Raw genomic sequence first — 22,509 nt, 5'->3', positions numbered from 1 at the left:
GGGCAATATGTGCATATTTTAGTACTAAATCATTAAAAATAAAAATATTTAATTACAATCAAATCCAATTTCATAAAACTTTTAAAATATATAAATCCATAAATATAATTTAATGTAACCCATTTCTACTTTAATATAAACTTCACCTTGATCTGATTTAAATTTTTAAAAAATATCTAAATATTAATTTCTAAAAAAATATTTAACAACGACGATATAAAAGTTTCTAACTAAAGTAATTTTAATCGTGGATTATCGTTTATAGAACAGGTTCCTCTGAAAAGTAAAAATACCGCCAAATCATTTAGCTTTAAAGAACTTAACTATTAATCACTTAACTTTATAATTTACTTAATTAATAATAGGGTATCTAATCCTAGTTTATTATAATAATTTCTTAACCTCATAAAAACATAATTAAAAATATTAATAAATTAAAATTTCACCTTAAAACTTAAAATTTCTTTTTTAATTTTTAATTCTATTAATTAAAGCTAATAAATATATATTATATTTTTTGTATAACCGCTGCTGCTGGCACAAAAATTGCAAATACTAAATCTTATCACTAATTCTAAATTTCTTTAATAATTAAAAATATACACTACTAATTTATTAAATTTAAAACAATATTCATATAAATCTTGAATGAATATATATATCTAATACCATAATCAAATATCTAATTAACTAAAACCCAAAAAAGACTACATTTAGTTAAAATTTATTTCAAACAAAAAAAAATTAACTTTATTTAGAAATAATAATAATTAAATTAAATTTAAAAAATTAAATTATTAAAACTAATAATTTTAAAAACTTTATGTTAACAAATCTTTGTAACTTCCTCCCGTCAAAAGCGTCCCCTTAGATAATAACCAAACCTTAAACTTTTTAACTCTAAATTAAAAAATTTTCCCCCAAGGATTTACAAGTTATACCCTTAAATTTAGTGCTACCCTACTCACTAAATCCAATACTAAACAATTTAAATTGTAACAATTCTTATTGCCGACTGTTATAGCTTTATTCAAATTTAATTTTAATAAAATAAATTTTGTAATAAACTGAAGCCTACCAAATATCAAAAATATTTTAAATTATCGGATTTAAAAAATTCTTAATAAATACAATAATTTTTAAAAAATAAATTATAATTATAAAAACTTTATGTTAACAAATCTTTGTAACTTCCTCCCGTCAAAAACGTCCCCTTAGATAATAACCAAACCTTAAACTTTTTAACTCTAAATTAAAAAATTTTCCCCCAAGGATTTACAAGTTATACCCTTAAATTTAGTGCTACCCTACTCACTAAATCCAATACTAAACAATATAAATTGTAACAATTCTTATTGCCGACTGTTATAGCTTTATTCAAATTTAATTTTAATAAAATAAATTTTGTAATAAACTGAAGCCTACCAAATATCAAAAATATTTTAAATTATCGGATTTAAAAAATTCTTAATAAATACAATAATTTTTGAAAAATAAATTATAATTATAAAAACTTTATGTTAACAAATCTTTGTAACTTCCTCCCGTCAAAAACGTCCCCTTAGATAATAACCAAACCTTAAACTTTTTAACTCTAAATTAAAAAATTTTCCCCCAAGGATTTACAAGTTATACCCTTAAATTTAGTGCTACCCTACTCACTAAATCCAATACTAAACAATATAAATTGTAACAATTCTTATTGCCGACTGTTATAGCTTTATTCAAATTTAATTTTAATAAAATAAATTTTGTAATAAACTGAAGCCTACCAAATATCAAAAATATTTTAAATTATCGGATTTAAAAAATTCTTGATAAATACAATAATTTTAAAAAAATAAATTATAATTTTATTATAAAATAAAATAATCAAAAATTAAATTTTTTAAAATTCAAAATAAATTTAAATTTAAATTTATTAATTTAGTTCCCCCCGAAACTAAACATTTTCTATTTTTATTAAAATATTTAAATTAACCTATTCTAAAAATTTTCAAAATTATATAAAAATCAAATTTATGAAAAATGAAAAAAAAAATTCCTCCCCTAATCATCAAAATTTTCAAAAATCCATAAATTTTGATAAATTTTTAACAATTTTTCACAAAATTTTTAAACGAAATAACTTTATTACACTAACAAATAATTTTTTCAAAAAAAATTATTAGATAATTTCCATATCACAATTTTTAAAAATTATTTAAATTTAAATTTCTAACAAAAAAATATAGATTTTTTTTTTATGAGCGATTTCCTTTTAAGCATTTATATAAAATTTTCAAAAATTACTCGAATTTTATGAAAATCCTAAATTTTTATACATAATTTTTTTAACTATGTAATAATTAAACTTAAAATAATTATAATTTAAATCAAAATATTGACATAATAACTTTACTTTACTAACAAATCATTTTTTTACCCTTTAAGATCACTTTTTATCCAATAAATTAAAAATTATTCGAGACAACCAAAAAATAGACAAATTTAACCAAATATTTAAAAATTACATTTTTTTGTTAGATATTTTAATTTAAATTTTTTATGAAATCTTTATTAATTTTATTTTTCTAAATCTATTTTTCACGTAATTTTTAATAGATTTAGTTAAAATAAGAATAACCTCATTTTCATGATAAATACCATAATACTTTAGAAATAATATTTCTTAATGATAATTTAATTCATTAATACTTAGGTTTTTTTTTTTTTTTTTCATTAATTTTGAATTTTTCATTAAAAATTAACTTTATTAATAACTAATAATTTTTAATATATTATTAATAATTATAGATTAATTATAATTTAATTCTTATATAAATAAAATGTTAATATTTTAATGTTAAATTAATTATTAATAATTTATACTCTTTATATATATATTATAAATATTATTAATATATAAAATATTTATTAATATAGAAATTCTCGAAATTCACCGTCGTTTTTATATACTGATTTACTTTATATATTCTTTCTCTTTTTTTCGGGAGTACTATTATATATCCCTTAAGATACCAATATTAAATCGGTTTTTATATATTTAAAAATCTTTATTTTAACTATTTAATTAAAATTAGCACCTAGAATATTACTAATGGTACTATCCAATGTAAGATATATTTCGCCCTTATATATAAATAATTATATATTAATAAGTAATTATTAATTATTAAATATTATAGATATATATAAATAAATTCTTTAATTAAAAAGGCATAGGGTCCAAGAGAAAAACCCTATTAAAAGACAAAATTTAAATTAATACTGCTAATAAAGTATCGATTTTAGGCCATTTTTTTTTGCCCAAATTTTGACCCAAAAAATGCAAAAAATTGCAAAATTTTGCATTTTTTTCGTTTTTTTTTGAAATTTTTCAAAAAATTTGATCTTTAAAATTGACATTATTGTCTAAAAAACAATTATAACACTTGGATATAAAAACCGATGTATGAGGAAATTCCTATTAGGGCGCCTGAAGAAAGGGTCATTTTGATGAGATGAAACATGTGCAACCCACCCCTAGTTCCATCCCCGAAATTTTTGAAAAAAATGCCAAATTTCGTGAAATTTGATGAAATTTGGAAAAAATCTTCGGATTACAAAATTTTACAGGGATCGATTATTTTTTATGTGAAAAAAGGATTTATCATAAAATCTCTTTTTCCAAACTATTTTGTTAGAAAAATCAACTTTTAGAAAAAATTCTTCTTCTAGTCTAACAGAAAATTTATTTTATAGAAAATTTAAACCTTTTCTGTGAAAATAAAATTGAAAGAATAATTTTTAATTACAAAATTTTTTGATTTTTAAATATAAATCCATTTATTCAAATTTTTGTAAATTGAATTCTATTGATCCCCCCCCCATAGAATTCTTATACAAATTTATTAATAAGGTGATATTTAAAAATTTTAAAAATTTAAAAGTCAGTTTCTTAGTTATTCAAAATCAAAAACTAATAATTTTAAAAACTTAAACGTTGATTGTTGGACTTAGCCTCAGGATTAGTTTAGAATGTTGAAATTGATCCTGAAGTAGGACGACCGAAATCAACTCAAATTTATCGGATTTGGTGTTGATTGTTGGACTTAGCCTCAGGATTGGTTTAGAATGTTGAAATTGATCCTGAAGTAGGGCACCAAAATCAACTCAAATTTATCGGGTTTGGTGTTGATTGTTGGGCTTAGCCTCAGGATTGGTTTAGAATATTGAAATTGATCCTGAAGTAGGACACCAAAATCAACTCAAATTTATCGGATTTGGTGTTGATTGTTGGACTTAGCCTCAGGATTGGTTTAGAATATTGGAATTGATCCTGAAGAAGGACGACCAAAATCAACTCAAATTTATCGGGTTTGGTGTTGATTGTTGGACTTAGCCTCAGGATTGGTTTAGAATGTTGAAATTGATCCTGAAGTAGGGCACCAAAATCAACTCAAATTTATCGGATTTGGTGCTGATTGTTGGACTTAGCCTCAGGATTAGTTTAGAATGTTGAAATTGATCCTGAAGTAGGGCACCAAAATCAACTCAAATTTATCGGATTTGGTGTTGATTGTTGGACTTAGCCTCAGGATTGGTTTAGAATGTTGAAATTGATCCTGAAGTAGGACACCAAAATCAACTCAAATTTATCGGATTTGGTATTGATTGTTGGGCTTAGCCTCAGGATTGGTTTAGAATGTTGAAATTGATCCTGAAGTAGGGCACCAAAATCAACTCAAATTTATCGGATTTGGTGTTGATTGTTGGACTTAGCCTCAGGATTGGTTTAGAATATTGGAATTGATCCTGAAGAAGGGCACCAAAATCAACTCAAATTTATCGGATTTGGTGCTGATTGTTGGACTTAGCCTCAGGGTTAGTTTAGAATGTTGAAATTGATCCTGAAGTAGGACGACCAAAATCAACTCAAATTTATCGGATTTGGTGCTGATTGTTGGACTTAGCCTCAGGGTTAGTTTAGAATGTTGAAATTGATCCTGAAGTAGGACGACCAAAATCAACTCAAATTTATCGGATTTGGTGTTGATTGTTGGGCTTAGCCTCAGGATTGGTTTAGAATGTTGAAATTGATCCTGAAGTAGGGCACCAAAATCAACTCAAATTTATCGGATTTGGTGCTGATTGTTGGACTTAGCCTCAGGATTGGTTTAGAATATTGGAATTGATCCTGAAATAGGACGACCAAAATCAACTCAAATTTATCGGATTTGATGTTGATTGTTGGGCTTAGTCTCAGGATTGGTTTAGAATGTTGAAATTGATCCTGAAGTAGGGCACCAAAATCAACTCAAATTTATCGGATTTGGTGCTGATTGTTGGACTTAGCCTCAGGATTAGTTTAGAATGTTGAAATTGATCCTGAAGTAGGGCACCAAAATCAACTCAAATTTATCGGATTTGGTGTTGATTGTTGGGCTTAGCCTCAGGATTGATTTAGAATATTGAAATTGATCCTGAAGTAGGGCACCAAAATCAACTCAAATTTATCGGATTTGGTATTGATTGTTGGGCTTAGTCTCAGGATTGGTTTAGAATGTTGAAATTGATCCTGAAGTAGGGCACCAAAATCAACTCAAATTTATCGGATTTGGTGCTGATTGTTGGACTTAGCCTCAGGATTAGTTTAGAATGTTGAAATTGATCCTGAAGTAGGGCACCAAAATCAACTCAAATTTATCGGATTTGGTATTGATTGTTGGGCTTAGTCTCAGGATTGGTTTAGAATATTGGAATTGATCCTGAAGTAGGACGACCAAAATCAACTCAAATTTATCGGGTTTGGTGTTGATTGTTGGACTTAGCCTCAGGATTGGTTTAGAATGTTGAAATTGATCCTGAAGTAGGACGACCAAAATCAACTCAAATTTATCGAATATATTTATATAAATAATCCTATCTTATAGGATTTTTTACTTTGTGAATTAATTTTTGTACACTTAAATTAATGAAAATTTAATAGTTTTTATTTAAGGTTAAAATATTAAATTTTAAATTTAACTTAATAAGTTAAATTTTTAATTGTTAATTTTTTTTTGTAATTATATTCAATAAAATTAAATTATTTCTTAGAGTTTCAAAAACTCTTGTACATCTTATACTAGAATATAAAGATAAGCTAAAGAAGCTGATGGGTTCATACCCCATTTATAAAGGTATACCCCTTTTCTTTATAATTAAAACTATAAAATTAATATTTTTAATTTTAATAATAAGAGGAACTCTTATTTCTATTTCTGCTTATTCATGAATTAATATCTGGATTGGTTTAGAATTAAACCTCTTAGCTTTTATTCCTATTATAAATTTAGATAATTTTAAGTATTCTTCTGAATCCTCCTTGAAATATTTTTTAGTTCAAGTTTCTGCATCAATTCTAGTTTTATTTTCTTTTTTAAATTCATTTATTTTAATCAATTCTATCGAGCAATTAATACCTACTTCTATATTTTTGTTTAACAGAGCTATCCTTATAAAAATAGGAGCAGCCCCTTTTCACTTTTGATACCCAGAAGTCCTAGAAGGACTAAGATGAGCTAATGCATTATTATTAATAACTTGACAAAAAATTGCCCCAATAATTTTAATTATATATAATTTTAAATTAAACCTATTCTTTATTTTGATTATTTTGATATGTATAACCTTAGGGAGTGTAAAAACATGGAATCAAACCAGATTAAAAAAAATTCTTGCCTTATCTTCCATTAACCATATTGGTTGAATATTAAGAATAATAATATTAAATCAATCCTTATGAATATTATACTTTTTAATTTATACTTTTATTTCTTTAAATATAATCTTAATTTTTAATAAATTTAAAATCTTTAACATTAAAGATCTTATAAATAATATGAATTACAATAAAACTTTAAAATTCTATTTTTTTTTAAATTTCTTTTCTCTAGGAGGAATCCCCCCCTTTTTAGGATTTTTTCCTAAGTGACTAATTCTAAAAACTTTAATTGAAAATCACTTTTATTTTCTATCTTTTATAATAATTTTTATTACTTTAATTTGTATATATATTTATATACGCTTAATACTTCAATCTTTAATAATAAAATTAAATGAAAATAAAAAATTTAATTATATTAACTCTTACTATGTAATTTTTTTAAATTGAGTGAATATTTACGGATTAATCATTTTTACTGTAATTTTTAGAATTTATTAAGGATTTAAGTTAAATAAACTAGTAACCTTCAAAGTTAAAAATAGAATTATTCTAAGCCTTAGAATAATATTCACCTATAAATTTGCAATTTATAATCATAATTGAATATAAGGCTTAATAAAGGAGAAAACTCATAATTAAATTTACAATTTAACGCTTTAATTCAGCCACTTTATCGAATAAATGATTATTTTCTACTAATCATAAAGATATTGGAACATTATACTTTTTATTTGGAATATGGGCAGGAATAGTAGGAACATCGTTAAGTATTTTAATTCGGTTAGAATTAGGAACTAGAGGAAGATTAATTGGAAACGACCAAATTTATAATATAATTGTTACAGCTCATGCTTTCATTATAATTTTCTTTATAGTAATACCTATTATAATTGGGGGTTTTGGAAATTGATTAGTTCCTTTAATAATTGGAGCTCCTGATATAGCATTTCCACGATTAAATAACATAAGATTTTGACTTTTACCCCCTGCTTTAACTCTTTTAATTTTAAGAACAATCGTAGAAATAGGGGCAGGAACAGGATGAACTGTTTACCCTCCTCTTTCTTCTAATTTAACACATAACGGGCCTTCAGTAGATTTAGTGATTTTTAGTTTACATTTAGCAGGAATTTCCTCAATTTTAGGTGCAGTAAATTTCATTTCAACTATTATAAATAAACGTCCATTTGGTATAATACTTGATAAAACTCCTTTATTTGTATGATCTGTTCTTATTACAGCAATTCTTTTATTACTATCACTACCAGTTCTTGCAGGAGCAATTACTATACTATTAACTGACCGAAACTTAAATTCTTCTTTTTTTGATCCAACCGGTGGGGGAGACCCAATTTTGTACCAACATTCATTTTGATTTTTTGGCCATCCTGAAGTTTATATTTTAATTCTCCCAGGATTTGGTATAATTTCCCATATTATTACACAAGAAAGAGGGAAAAAAATTGCCTTTGGTTCTTTAGGAATAATTTATGCTATATTAGCTATTGGACTTCTAGGATTTGTAGTATGAGCTCATCACATATTTACAGTGGGAATAGATGTTGATACTCGAGCTTATTTTACTTCAGCTACTATAATTATTGCAGTACCCACTGGAATTAAAATTTTTTCTTGATTAGCAACTTTACATGGAATACAATTTTACTATACACCTTCAATTTTATGAACCCTGGGATTTTTATTTTTATTTACAATTGGTGGATTAACAGGAGTAATTTTAGCTAACTCTTCCATAGATATTATTTTACATGATACCTATTATGTTGTAGCTCATTTCCATTACGTTTTATCTATAGGAGCTGTATTTGCCATTATAGCAGGATTTATCCATTGATTCCCTTTAATTACAGGATTCAATCTTAACAATAAATTATTACAAATCCAATTTTTAATTATATTTATTGGGGTAAACTTAACATTTTTTCCTCAACACTTCTTAGGACTAAGAGGAATACCTCGACGATACTCTGATTATCCTGATGCTTATTACAAATGAAATAAAATTTCTTCTATTGGATCTATAATTTCCTCTCTTAGAATAATCTTTATAATCTTAATTATTTGAGAAAGATTTTATTCAATACGTTTAAGAAAGTTTAATTCTAATGTACCCTCTTTAATTGAATGACTCCAACTTTCTCCCCCTAATGAACATTCTTATTCAGAAGTACCAATCTTAGCTCAAAAATTCTAATATGGCAGATTAGTGCATTGGATTTAAACCCCAATTATAAAGATTTACCTTTTTTTAGAAATAGCGACTTGAAAATCATATATATTTTTAGACAGAGCTTCATATTTACTGGAACAATTAAGATTTTTTCATGATCACGCCCTTTTAATCTTAATAATAATCACTTGTATTGTAACATATACCATAATGAGACTAACATTAAATAATTATAACCATCGTTTTATATTAGAAGGACACAATATTGAAACAATTTGAACTATCATACCAGCATTAACTTTAATTTTTATTGCTTTTCCTTCTTTAAAATTAATTTACTTAATTGATGAAATCCGTAACCCTTTAGTTACTATTAAAACTATTGGTCATCAATGATATTGAACCTATGAATATACAGATTTTAAAAATCTTGAATTTGATTCATATTTAATTAATAATAATCAACTTTTTAATTTTCGATTACTAGAAGTTGATAATCGAACTATTTTACCATATCTTTCTCATATTCGAATTCTAACTTCATCTTCTGACGTAATTCATTCTTGAACAGTTCCTTCAACAGGAGTAAAAGTCGATGCCTCCCCAGGGCGATTAAATCAACTTAGATTTAATTTAAATCGAACTGGAATTTTTTTTGGTCAATGTTCAGAAATTTGTGGAGCAAACCATAGATTTATACCTATTTCTATTGAAAGAATTTCTCCCCAAAATTTCATTAAATGGGTAGAAAATTTTTCATTAGATGACTGAAAGATAAGTATTGGTCTCTTAAACCACTTTATAGTAATTAACGACTACTTCTAATGAAAAATTTAGTTAACCTATAACATTAGTTTGTCAAACTAAAATCATTCTCAGAATAATTTTTAATTCCTCAAACTATACCTATGGATTGGTTTTCCTTATATATTTTTATAACACTTTTATTTATTATTTTAAACATTAAAATATTTTATTCTCATAAAAAATCTCCTTTAAAAAATTTTAAATTATTAAATAAAAAACTTTCTTGAAAATGATAATAAATCTTTTTTCTTCTTTTGATCCTTCATCTTATTTTATATTACCTTTAAATTGACTAAGAATAATTATTAGTTTTTTATTTATTCCTTCTATATTCTGACTAATTCCTAATCGATTTAACTTTTTAATTCAAAATATATTAATTACTCTACATAAAGAATTCAAAATCATTACAAAAAAAAATAATACTTTAATATTTATTGTATTATTTTACTTCATTATAATTAATAACTTAATAGGGTTATTTCCTTACATTTTTACAGCCTCAAGTCATATAATTTTTACTCTATCCCTAGCTTTACCTTTATGGTTAAGATTTATATTAAATAGTTGAATTAGTCACACTTATCACTCATTTGCCCATCTAATGCCTCAAGGAACTCCTTCTATTTTAATACCTTTTATAGTATGTATTGAAACAATTAGAAATATTATTCGTCCTGGAACTCTCGCTATTCGTTCATCAGCTAATATAATTGCAGGACACCTTTTATTAACTCTTTTAGGAAACACTGGTCCTATAGTAAATTTGCTTATTTTATTAATTATTATAATTCAATTTATACTAATTTTATTAGAATCAGCAGTAGCTTTAATTCAATCTTATGTTTTTGCTATCCTTAGAACTCTTTATTCTAGAGAAAATAATTATGATAAAAAATCACCCATTTCATTTAGTAGATTATAGTCCTTGACCAATTTTAGGAGCTTTTAGAGCTATAACTGCAATAATAGGAATAATTAAATGATTCCATCTTTTTAACTCTAATTTATTTATTTTAAGAAATATAATTCTTTTACTAATTATATTTCAATGATGACGAGATGTAATTCGAGAAAGAACCTTTCAAGGAAACCACACTCTTTTAGTATCTTTTGGTTTACGATGAGGAATAATTTTATTTATTACCTCAGAGATTTTTTTCTTTGTTAGTTTTTTTTGAAGATTTTATCATATAAGATTATCTCCTTCTATCGAACTAGGAATAGCTTGACCTCCAAAAGGAATTAATACCTTTAATCCTAATGAAATCCCATTATTAAACACTATTATTCTATTAAGATCAGGCCTAAGAGTAACTTGAGCCCACCATAGATTAATAGAAAATAATTTTAATCAAACATTTCAAAGATTAATTATTACTGTTTTTCTAGGAATATATTTTTCTTTACTACAAGGAATTGAATATTTAGAAGCCCCATTTTCTATAGCCGATTCAGTTTATGGAAGAACATTCTTTATAGCTACAGGATTCCATGGTTTACATGTTATTATTGGTTCTATTTTTCTTTTAGTTTGTTTAACTCGATTAAACTTTAATCATTTTAGAAACAATCACCATTTTGGATTTGAAGCAGCAGCATGATATTGACATTTTGTAGACGTAGTATGACTATTCCTATATATATCTATTTATTGATGAGGTAGATATCTATATAGTATAAATATTACATTTGATTTCCAATCAAAAAATCTTTTAAAAGTATAGATAATATTCTTAATTTCATCTTTAATTTTAATAATTCTTAGAATTATAATAATTTTAATAATTACTGCAAATTATATCTCAATAAAAACATTTAAAGATCGAGAAAAAAGTTCTCCCTTTGAATGCGGATTTGACCCTAAAAATTCTGCACGCCTACCATTCTCAATTCACTTTTTTTTAATCGCTTTAATTTTTTTAATTTTTGATGTAGAAATTACCCTTATTATCCCTTTTATTTATAGAATAAAATATTCTAATATTATAATTATTAGCATTATATTTTTTATATTCATAGCAATCTTAATTTTAGGTTTATACCATGAATGAAAACAAGAAGCCTTAAACTGATCTTTATAGGATAATAGTTAAATTAACATTTAATTTGCATTTAAAAAATACTGTTTTTCAGTTTATCTTAAATAAGAAGCAAAATATTGCTTTTAGTTTCGACCTAAAAATTTGAATTTAAATTCCTTATTTAATTGAAACCAAACTAGAGGTAAGTCACTGTTAATGATTCCAATGAGAAACTCTCCAATTAAAGAAATATAAAAATTTAAGCTTCTAACTTAATATATAGCAATTTGTTAATATTTCTATTTATATAGTTTATCTAAAACATTATATTTTCATTATAAAAAAAGATTAATTCTTATAAATACTTAAAAAATATTTTAATTTACCTCAATATCTTCAATATTGCGCTCTATTAAGCTATTTAAGTAGAATATATAAATCAATAACAAAATAATTCAAATTAAAAATATGATTATATAAATCTTTAAACTATTTTTAAAAATATACTGAAATAAAACAGAAATTTTTTTAAAAAATTTAAATAAACCCTGACTTCCTAAGAACTCTGATCAACCCTGATCTAAAAATTTATAATTTAGTATTCCTAAATTAATAAAAAAATAATTTATTCCAAAAGTTGAAATATAAGGCAAATTCCATATTAATACTAAAAAAATTAAAATTTTTATTAAATTAGAAAAAATTAAATTATAATTTAATTTTAATAAAGAAATCTCAAAACCTATAATTACCCCAATTATTACTATAATTAAAATTAAAATTTTCATAAAAAAAGGTAATACAACTAAATTGATATCCTTAAATATAAATCATATAAGAACCGTTCCTGAAAATAATACAATAATAAATATAAATCCTATTCTATAAACTATTTCATCTCTTAATTCTTCAGTTCTATTTATTCTAAACCCACAATAATCTGTAAATATTAAATAATTTAATAAACGCACTGTATAAGAAACTGTTAATGTTAAAGAAATTAATATGATTAAATAAATTACAATATTTAATCTTATCATAGAATAAACCTCTATAATTAAATCTTTTGAGTAAAATCCAGAAAAAAAGGGAATACCACATAATGATAAATTTCTTACATTAAAATATATTACAGTTATAGGAGTTTTATAAACTAAACCTCCTATAAAACGAATATCTTGACATTCTCCTATTAAATGAATAAAATTACCTGCACATATAAATAATAAGGCTTTAAATAAAGCATGAATTAATAAATGAAAAAAAGCTAATTCATATAAATCTAATCTTAAAATAGTAACTATTAAACCTAACTGACTTAAAGTTGATAAAGCAATAATTTTTTTTAAATCATATTCAAAATTAGCTGCTAAACCTGAGATTAATATTGTTATCAATCCAATGAATATTAACACAAAAGAATAATTTTCCAATAATAAATGAAATCGAATTAATAAATAAACCCCTGCTGTTACTAAAGTTGAAGAATGTACTAATGCTGAAACAGGAGTAGGAGCAGCTATAGCTGCTGGTAATCAAGCTGAAAAAGGAATTTGTGCACTTTTAGTTAAAGCAGCAATAATAATTAACAAACCTACAATTATTATTCTTTTATCTCTATAATAATAATCAATATATAATATAAAATTTCATCTTCCAAAATTTATTATCCAAGCAATAGAAATTATTAATATTGCATCTCCTACTCGATTAGATAAAGCTGTTAATATACCAGCTGAATAAGATTTTACATTTTGATAATAAATTACTAAACAATAAGAAACTAATCCTAACCCATCTCAACCCAATAAAATTGAAATTAAATTTGGACTTAAAATTATTAATAATATAGATAGAACAAATATAAAAACTAGTATAATAAAACGATTAATAGATAAATCCTTAGATATATAACATTTTCTATAAAAAATTACTATGGTAGAAATAAATAAAACAAAAGAAACAAATAATAAAGATATTCAATCTAAAAGAATTAATATTTCTACTTCTATTGAATTTAAATTAAAAATTCTTCACTCAATAAAATAAACCTTTCCTGTATTAAGTAAAAATAATCTAAAACAAAAAAAAAAAAAAAAAAACCTAAGTATTAATCTAGAAAAAATTACACAAAAAGATATTACTTAAAGTTAAAGTAACTTCATTGACTCCACAAATCAATATTTTATATAAACTATTTAAGTAAAAGAAAAATAAATCTCCTCTTTTTAATAAAATTAAATTTAAAGGAACCCAATGTATGAGTAATAAAATTAATTCTCGATAAGAAATTAATTCAAAAAAATATAATCTTCTGTAAAATTTTCCATGTTGACTAAAAGAATATAAATACAAACTATAAGAAGCTCTCAAAAAAGTTATAATTATTAATATAAATATACAAATATGAGAATAATTAATTAAACTATTAATTAACAAAATTTCTCTTAACAAATTTAAAGAAGGTGGTGCAGCTATATTTCTAATTACTAACAAAAATCACCATAAAGATAAAAAAGGTACAATATTAATTAAACCTTTATTAAGAAAAATACTTCGACTAACAATACGTTCATAATTTATATTTACTAAAACAAATAATCCTGAAGAACAACAGCCATGAGCTAATATTATTATTAAAGATCCAGTAATTCCTCAAGAATTAAATGTTAATAAACCTGACAATAAAAGTCCTATATGAACAACTGAAGAATAAGCAATTAAAGATTTTATATCTCTTTGACGTAAACAACTTAAAGAAACTAAAATCCCTCCTATTAAAGATAAATTAATTAAAAAAAAATTAACCTTAACTCCTAGATATATAAATATAGTTAAAAATCGAATAAGTCCATATCTTCCTAACTTTAATATCACTCCTGCTAATATTATAGACCCAGCAACTGAAGCTTCTACATGTGCTTTAGGCAATCATAAATGAAATAAAAATATCGGCATTTTAACTAAAAATACTATTATTATTATAAAATATAAAATAAAACTAAATAAATTTACATTAATATAAGTCAAATCTAATGTTTTAAACTTTGAATAATAAATAAAAATAAACAATATTATTGGTAAAGAAGCTATAATTGTATAAAAAAATATATATATTCCAGCTTGAATACGTTCAGGCTGATATCCTCAACCTAAAATCAAAATCAAAATTGGAATTAACCTAGCCTCAAAAAATATATAAAATAAAAATATATTTATAGAAGAAAAAGTTAATAATAAAAAAAGCAATAATAATAATAATAAAATACTAAATAACTCACTGAAATCTTTCAAATTAAAAAGTTTTTCTCTAGCTATAAATATTAAAAAAGAAATTCAAAACCTTAATAATAACAAAAAATATGATAAAAAATCTATACCTATAAAAAAATTTAATGAACTAAAAAATAAAAAAGAAATTTTTGAAAAAAATCAAATTCTTATTGAAATTAAATAATTTTTAATTAATCAAAATTTATTTATAAAACATAAAGGAATCATAAATACTAATATTATTAATATTATCATAAAATATTTAATGAATTAAAATAATCATTTCCATAAGAACGAATTATTGACACTAATAAAGATAATCCCAAAACTCTTTCACAAACACTTATAGTTAAAAAAACTACTACAAAATAAAATTCATAACTAAAATAAGATAAATAAAAATATATTATTATAAATAAAGTTAAAATTACTAATTCTAATCTAAGTAATGTTATTAATAAATGTTTTCGATTAATAAAAAAATTTAAAATTCTAAAAATAAACATACTTAAAAAAATTATTTCCATATTTTAATAATTTAAAAAAAATACTGGTCTTGTAAACCAGCTTTAAGATTTAATCTTTTAAAATATCAGAGGAAAACAAATATATCTTTAATCTCCAAAATTAATATTTTTTATTAAACTACCCTCTGAAATCTTAATTTTAACATTTTTAAATTTTTTGGCAATTTTTCTTACCCACCCCCTATCCTTAGGACTACTTATTTTAACTTATACAATTATAACTTGTATCATTATAGGATTAATAAGATCAAACTTTTGATTTTCATATATTTTAATATTAATTATAATTGGAGGTTTACTAATTTTATTTATTTATATAACAAGAACTGCCTCTAATGAAAAATTTAAATTTAATAAATATATTATATTTATTATAATTAGTTTATTTATAATTACTATATTTATAAATAATATAAATCTATATTTAATAAATCAAAATATTAATAATGAAATTTTACATAAAATAGATTTAATTAGAAATTTTTATTTAAATTTAAATAAATTTTTAAATTACCCAAATTCTAACATATTTTTAATTTTGATTTTTTATTTATTAATTTCAATAATTGCAGTTGTAAAAATTACTAAAGTAAAATTTGGACCGTTACGTCAATTTAAATATGAAAATACCAATACGAAAAATTAATTCTTTAACGAAAATTATTAACAACTCTTTGATCGATCTACCTACACCAAGAAATATTTCATATTTATGAAATTTTGGATCTTTATTAGGCTTGTGTTTAATAATACAAATTATTACAGGATTATTTTTATCTATACATTATTGTGCAAACGTAGATTTAGCTTTTAATAGAGTGACTCATATTTGTCGAGACGTAAATATAGGATGGTTAATACGAACTATTCATGCAAATGGAGCCTCTTTATTTTTTATATGTTTATATTTACATATTAGGCGAGGCTTATATTTTGGTTCTTACAAACTTACAGAAACTTGAATGACAGGAACTACTATTTTATTTATATCTATAGCTACAGCCTTTTTAGGTTATGTTCTTCCCTGAGGGCAAATATCTTTTTGAGGAGCAACTGTAATTACAAATTTAGTTTCTGCAATCCCTTACCTAGGAAATTCTATCGTTATTTGACTATGAGGAGGTTTTGCTGTTGACAATGCTACATTAAACCGATTTTATTCATTTCATTTTATTTTACCTTTCATTATTTCAGCTTTAATTATAATTCATTTACTATTTTTACATAACTCTGGCTCTAGTAATCCTTTAGGATCTAATTCTAATTTAGATAAAATTAGTTTTCATCCATATTTCTCCTTTAAAGATATTTTAGGTTTTCTCATTATAATATTTTTTATTTTAAATATTATTATTCTATATCCTTATATATTAAGAGATCCTGATAATTTTATCCCAGCTAATCCTCTTTCCACCCCTCCTCATATTCAACCAGAATGATATTTTTTATTTGCTTATGCAATTCTTCGCTCTATTCCCAATAAACTTGGAGGTGTAATTGCTTTAGTAATATCAATTGCTATTCTTTATTTTATACCTTTTATTAATTTCAAAATAATGAAAAGAAACAGCTTTTATTATATTAATAAAATTATATTTTGAAATTTTATCGTTACAGTTATAATTTTAACATGAATCGGAGCTAAACCAGTTGAAAATCCTTTTATTTTCATAGGACAAATTTTTACCTTAATCTATTTCATATACTTTATATTAAACTCAATTATTTATAAAATTTGAGACTGATGAATATTTAATTAATCAATGAGCTTGAAAAGCATATATTTTGAAAATATAAGAAAGAATTTAAATTTCTATTGATTTATACAAAATTTAATTAACTATATAATTAATACTATAAATAATAATCTTAATCTAAAATTTAATATAAGTATATTCAAAGAAACAGGCAAAAAAACCTTTCAAGATAAATATATTAATTTATCATATCGATAACGAGGTAAAGTCCCTCGAACCCAAATTCATATAAAAGAAAAAAATAATAATTTTAAAAAAAATATAATAGAATAAAAATCTCCTCCTATAAAAATCAACCTTCTTATTATTCTTATAGAAATAATATTAGAATATTCAGCCATAAAAATAAAAGCAAATCCAAAACTTCTATATTCAACGTTAAATCCTGAAACTAACTCTGATTCACCCTCAGAAAAATCAAAAGGAGTTCGATTAGTTTCAGCTAATCTTGAAATAAATCATATTATTCTTAGAGGAAAATTAAATATAACAAATCAAACATATTTTTGATAAAAAATAAAATCTATTAAATTTAAAGATATAATTAACACTAAAAATGATAATAAAATTAAAAATATTCTTACTTCATAAGAAATTACTTGAGCAACAGAACGAAGCCTTCCTAATAAAGAATAAATCGAATTTGAAGATCAACCCGATAATATAATTGTATACACACTAAAACTAGAAATTACAAAAAAAAACAATACAGAAAAATTAAACTTAAATAAATAACAATAAAAAGGTATTCTAATTCATAATATTAATGCTAAAATTAAATTAAAAACTGGTGATATAATATAAATTAAAATATTAGCCATATAAGGAAAAATTATTTCTTTTCTAAATAATTTAATTGCATCACTAAAAGGCTGTAAAATTCCTAAAAAACCTACTTTATTAGGGCCTTTTCGAATTTGAATATACCCTAATAACTTACGTTCTAATAAAGTTAAAAAAGCTACTCTAACTAAAATACAAATAATTATTAAAATAAAAATTATCAAAATTAAAATTATATCAATTATTATTTGTATAAAATACTTATAAAGATTCTAAATCTAACGCACTAATCTGCCAAAATAATAATTTTATTCATTTATAAAATTTTAAATCATAAACTTGGTCCTTTCGTACTAAAATTTATTAAATTATTAAAGATAGAAACCAACCTGGCTTACACCGGTTTAAACTCAGATCATGTAAAGTTTTAATGGTCGAACAGACCAAATATTTAAGCTTCTACACCTAAATTTAACTTTAATCCAACATCGAGGTCGCAATCTTTTCTTTCGATTTGAACTCTAAAAAAAAATAACGCTGTTATCCCTAAGGTAATTTATTCTTTTAATCATAAAAATGGATCAATTTTTCATAAATTAATGGTTAAAATTAAAAAAGTTAATCTAATTTTTTTATCACCCCAATCAAATTTAACAAAAATTTTAAATTTTATAATTCTTTAAATTAAAAATCTTTTATAAATTAAACTCTATAGGGTCTTCTCGTCTTTTAAAAAAATTTAAGCTTTTTAACTTAAAAATAAAATTTTTAAATAATAAAATTTAGAAAGTTATCTTCTCATCAAACCATTCATACAAGCTTTCAATTAAAAAACTAATGATTATGCTACCTTTGCACAGTCAAAATACTGCGGCCCTTCAAATTTTATTCAGTGGGCAGGTCCTACTTTAAATTATAATCAAAAAGAGATGTTTTTATTAAACAGGTGAAAGATATTTTTGCCTAATTACTTAATTATACCTTTCGTAATTACTTATATTTTTACAAAATAATTAATACTAATTTTATCATTATTTCAATATAATTTTTATTATTAAATTTACTTTAATAAAAAAATTAAATTAATATATAAATATTTTTAATTAAATAACAAATTTTAACAAACTTCAAATAGTAAAAATTTCTAATTCTATAAATTATTAATTTATAATATTTAATTATAATAATTTAATTTTAAGCTTATCCCTAAAACTATTAAAATAAAAATTCAAAAAATTAAAAATGAAATTTTTATAATTTTTATAATGAATTAAATTCTTTTCTTAAAAAACTTGATATATTTAAAAACGAATAACGTTTCATTACTATATAATTATTATAAATATTTATTAAACAATAATATTTATAACTATATAGCTCTTTTAAATTCGAGATAAATATATAAATATTAAATTTTTAATAAACCCTGATACACAAGGTACACAATATTGTTTCTTTTATAAATTTATATAATTTTCCTTTTCAGTACTATTAATCTATCATAAAATAAAATTTTTCTTAATCTAATAAAAATACTAATTATTTAATAAAATTATATATATATATATATATATATATTAATTAAATAAATTTTAAAATTCAATTTAAATTATTAATTATCTTCTTAATGTAAATAAGATGCTTATTCAAGCTCTAAACTGACATTCTAGAATCACTTTCCAGTAAATCTACTATGTTACGACTTATTCCATATTAGATGAAAGCGACGGGCAATATGTGCATATTTTAGTACTAAATCATTAAAAATAAAAATATTTAATTACAATCAAATCCAATTTCATAAAACTTTTAAAATATATAAATCCATAAATATAATTTAATGTAACCCATTTCTACTTTAATATAAACTTCACCTTGATCTGATTTAAATTTTTAAAAAATATCTAAATATTAATTTCTAAAAAAATATTTAACAACGACGATATAAAAGTTTCTAACTAAAGTAATTTTAATCGTGGATTATCGTTTATAGAACAGGTTCCTCTGAAAAGTAAAAATACCGCCAAATCATTTAGCTTTAAAGAACTTAACTATTAATCACTTAACTTTATAATTTACTTAATTAATAATAGGGTATCTAATCCTAGTTTATTATAATAATTTCTTAACCTCATAAAAACATAATTAAAAATATTAATAAATTAAAATTTCACCTTAAAACTTAAAATTTCTTTTTTAATTTTTAATTCTATTAATTAAAGCTAATAAATATATATTATATTTTTTGTATAACCGCTGCTGCTGGCACAAAAATTGCAAATACTAAATCTTATCACTAATTCTAAATTTTTTTAATAATTAAAAATATACACTACTAATTTATTAAATTTAAAACAATATTCATATAAATCTTGAATGAATATATATATCTAATACCATAATCAAATATCTAATTAACTAAAACCCAAAAAAGACTACATTTAGTTAAAATTTATTTCAAACAAAAAAAAATTAACTTTATTTAAAAATAATAATAATTAAATTAAATTTAAAAAATTAAATTATTAAAACTAATAATTTTAAAAACTTTATGTTAACAAATCTTTGTAACTTCCTCCCGTCAAAAGCGTCCCCTTAGATAATAACCAAACCTTAAACTTTTTAACTCTAAATTAAAAAATTTTCCCCCAAGGATTTACAAGTTATACCCTTAAATTTAGTGCTACCCTACTCACTAAATCCAATACTAAACAATTTAAATTGTAACAATTCTAATTGCCGACTGTTATAGCTTTATTCAAATTTAATTTTAATAAAATAAATTTTGTAATAAACTGAAGCCTACCAAATATCAAAAATATTTTAAATTATCGGATTTAAAAAATTCTTAATAAATACAATAATTTTTAAAAAATAAATTATAATTATAAAAACTTTATGTTAACAAATCTTTGTAACTTCCTCCCGTCAAAAACGTCCCCTTAGATAATAACCAAACCTTAAACTTTTTAACTCTAAATTAAAAAATTTTCCCCCAAGGATTTACAAGTTATACCCTTAAATTTAGTGCTACCCTACTCACTAAATCCAATACTAAACAATATAAATTGTAACAATTCTTATTGCCGACTGTTATAGCTTTATTCAAATTTAATTTTAATAAAATAAATTTTGTAATAAACTGAAGCCTACCAAATATCAAAAATATTTTAAATTATCGGATTTAAAAAATTCTTAATAAATACAATAATTTTTAAAAAATAAATTATAATTATAAAAACTTTATGTTAACAAATCTTTGTAACTTCCTCCCGTCAAAAACGTCCCCTTAGATAATAACCAAACCTTAAACTTTTTAACTCTAAATTAAAAAATTTTCCCCCAAGGATTTACAAGTTATACCCTTAAATTTAGTGCTACCCTACTCACTAAATCCAATACTAAACAATATAAATTGTAACAATTCTTATTGCCGACTGTTATAGCTTTATTCAAATTTAATTTTAATAAAATAAATTTTGTAATAAACTGAAGCCTACCAAATATCAAAAATATTTTAAATTATCGGATTTAAAAAATTCTTGATAAATACAATAATTTAAAAAAAATAAATTATAATTTTATTATAAAATAAAATAATCAAAAATTAAATTTTTTAAAATTCAAAATAAATTTAAATTTAAATTTATTAATTTAGTTCCCCCCGAAACTAAACATTTTCTATTTTTATTAAAATATTTAAATTAACCTATTCTAAAAATTTTCAAAATTATATAAAAATCAAATTTATGAAAAATGAAAAAAAAAATTCCTCCCCTAATCATCAAAATTTTCAAAAATCCATAAATTTTGATAAATTTTTAACAATTTTTCACAAAATTTTTAAACGAAATAACTTTATTACACTAACAAATAATTTTTTCAAAAAAAATTATTAGATAATTTCCATATCACAATTTTTAAAAATTATTTAAATTTAAATTTCTAACAAAAAAATATAGATTTTTTTTTTATGAGCGATTTCCTTTTAAGCATTTATATAAAATTTTCAAAAATTACTCGAATTTTATGAAAATCCTAAATTTTTATACATAATTTTTTTAACTATGTAATAATTAAACTTAAAATAATTATAATTTAAATCAAAATATTGACATAATAACTTTACTTTACTAACAAATCATTTTTTTACCCTTTAAGATCACTTTTTATCCAATAAATTAAAAATTATTCGAGACAACCAAAAAATAGACAAATTTAACCAAATATTTAAAAATTAGATTTTTTTGTTAGATATTTTAATTTAAATTTTTTATGAAATCTTTATTAATTTTATTTTTCTAAATCTATTTTTCACGTAATTTTCAATAGATTTAGTTAAAATAAGAATAACTTCATTTTCATGATAAATACCATAATACTTTAGAAATAATATTTCTTAATGATAATTTAATTCATTAATACTTAGGTTTTTTTTTTTTTTTTTCATTAATTT

At 22.2% G+C, this 22,509-nt stretch overlaps 3 pseudogenes; 2 read left to right on the top strand and 1 right to left on the bottom strand.

The window, feature by feature from the left end:
- The first annotated feature begins 7,429 nt into the window (after window positions 1–7,429).
- LOC123686631 lies at window positions 7,430–9,714 on the top strand (annotated as a pseudogene).
- A 2,425-nt stretch (window positions 9,715–12,139) lies between these two features.
- On the bottom strand, window positions 12,140–13,779 carry LOC123686235 (annotated as a pseudogene).
- A 2,354-nt stretch (window positions 13,780–16,133) lies between these two features.
- LOC123685889 lies at window positions 16,134–17,273 on the top strand (annotated as a pseudogene).
- Window positions 17,274–22,509: the final 5,236 nt, after the last annotated feature.

Source organism: Harmonia axyridis, chromosome X (assembly GCF_914767665.1).
Source record: "Harmonia axyridis chromosome X, icHarAxyr1.1, whole genome shotgun sequence".
Lineage (NCBI taxonomy): Eukaryota > Metazoa > Arthropoda > Insecta > Coleoptera > Coccinellidae > Harmonia > Harmonia axyridis.
This window is presented reverse-complemented; position numbering and strand designations above follow the sequence as displayed.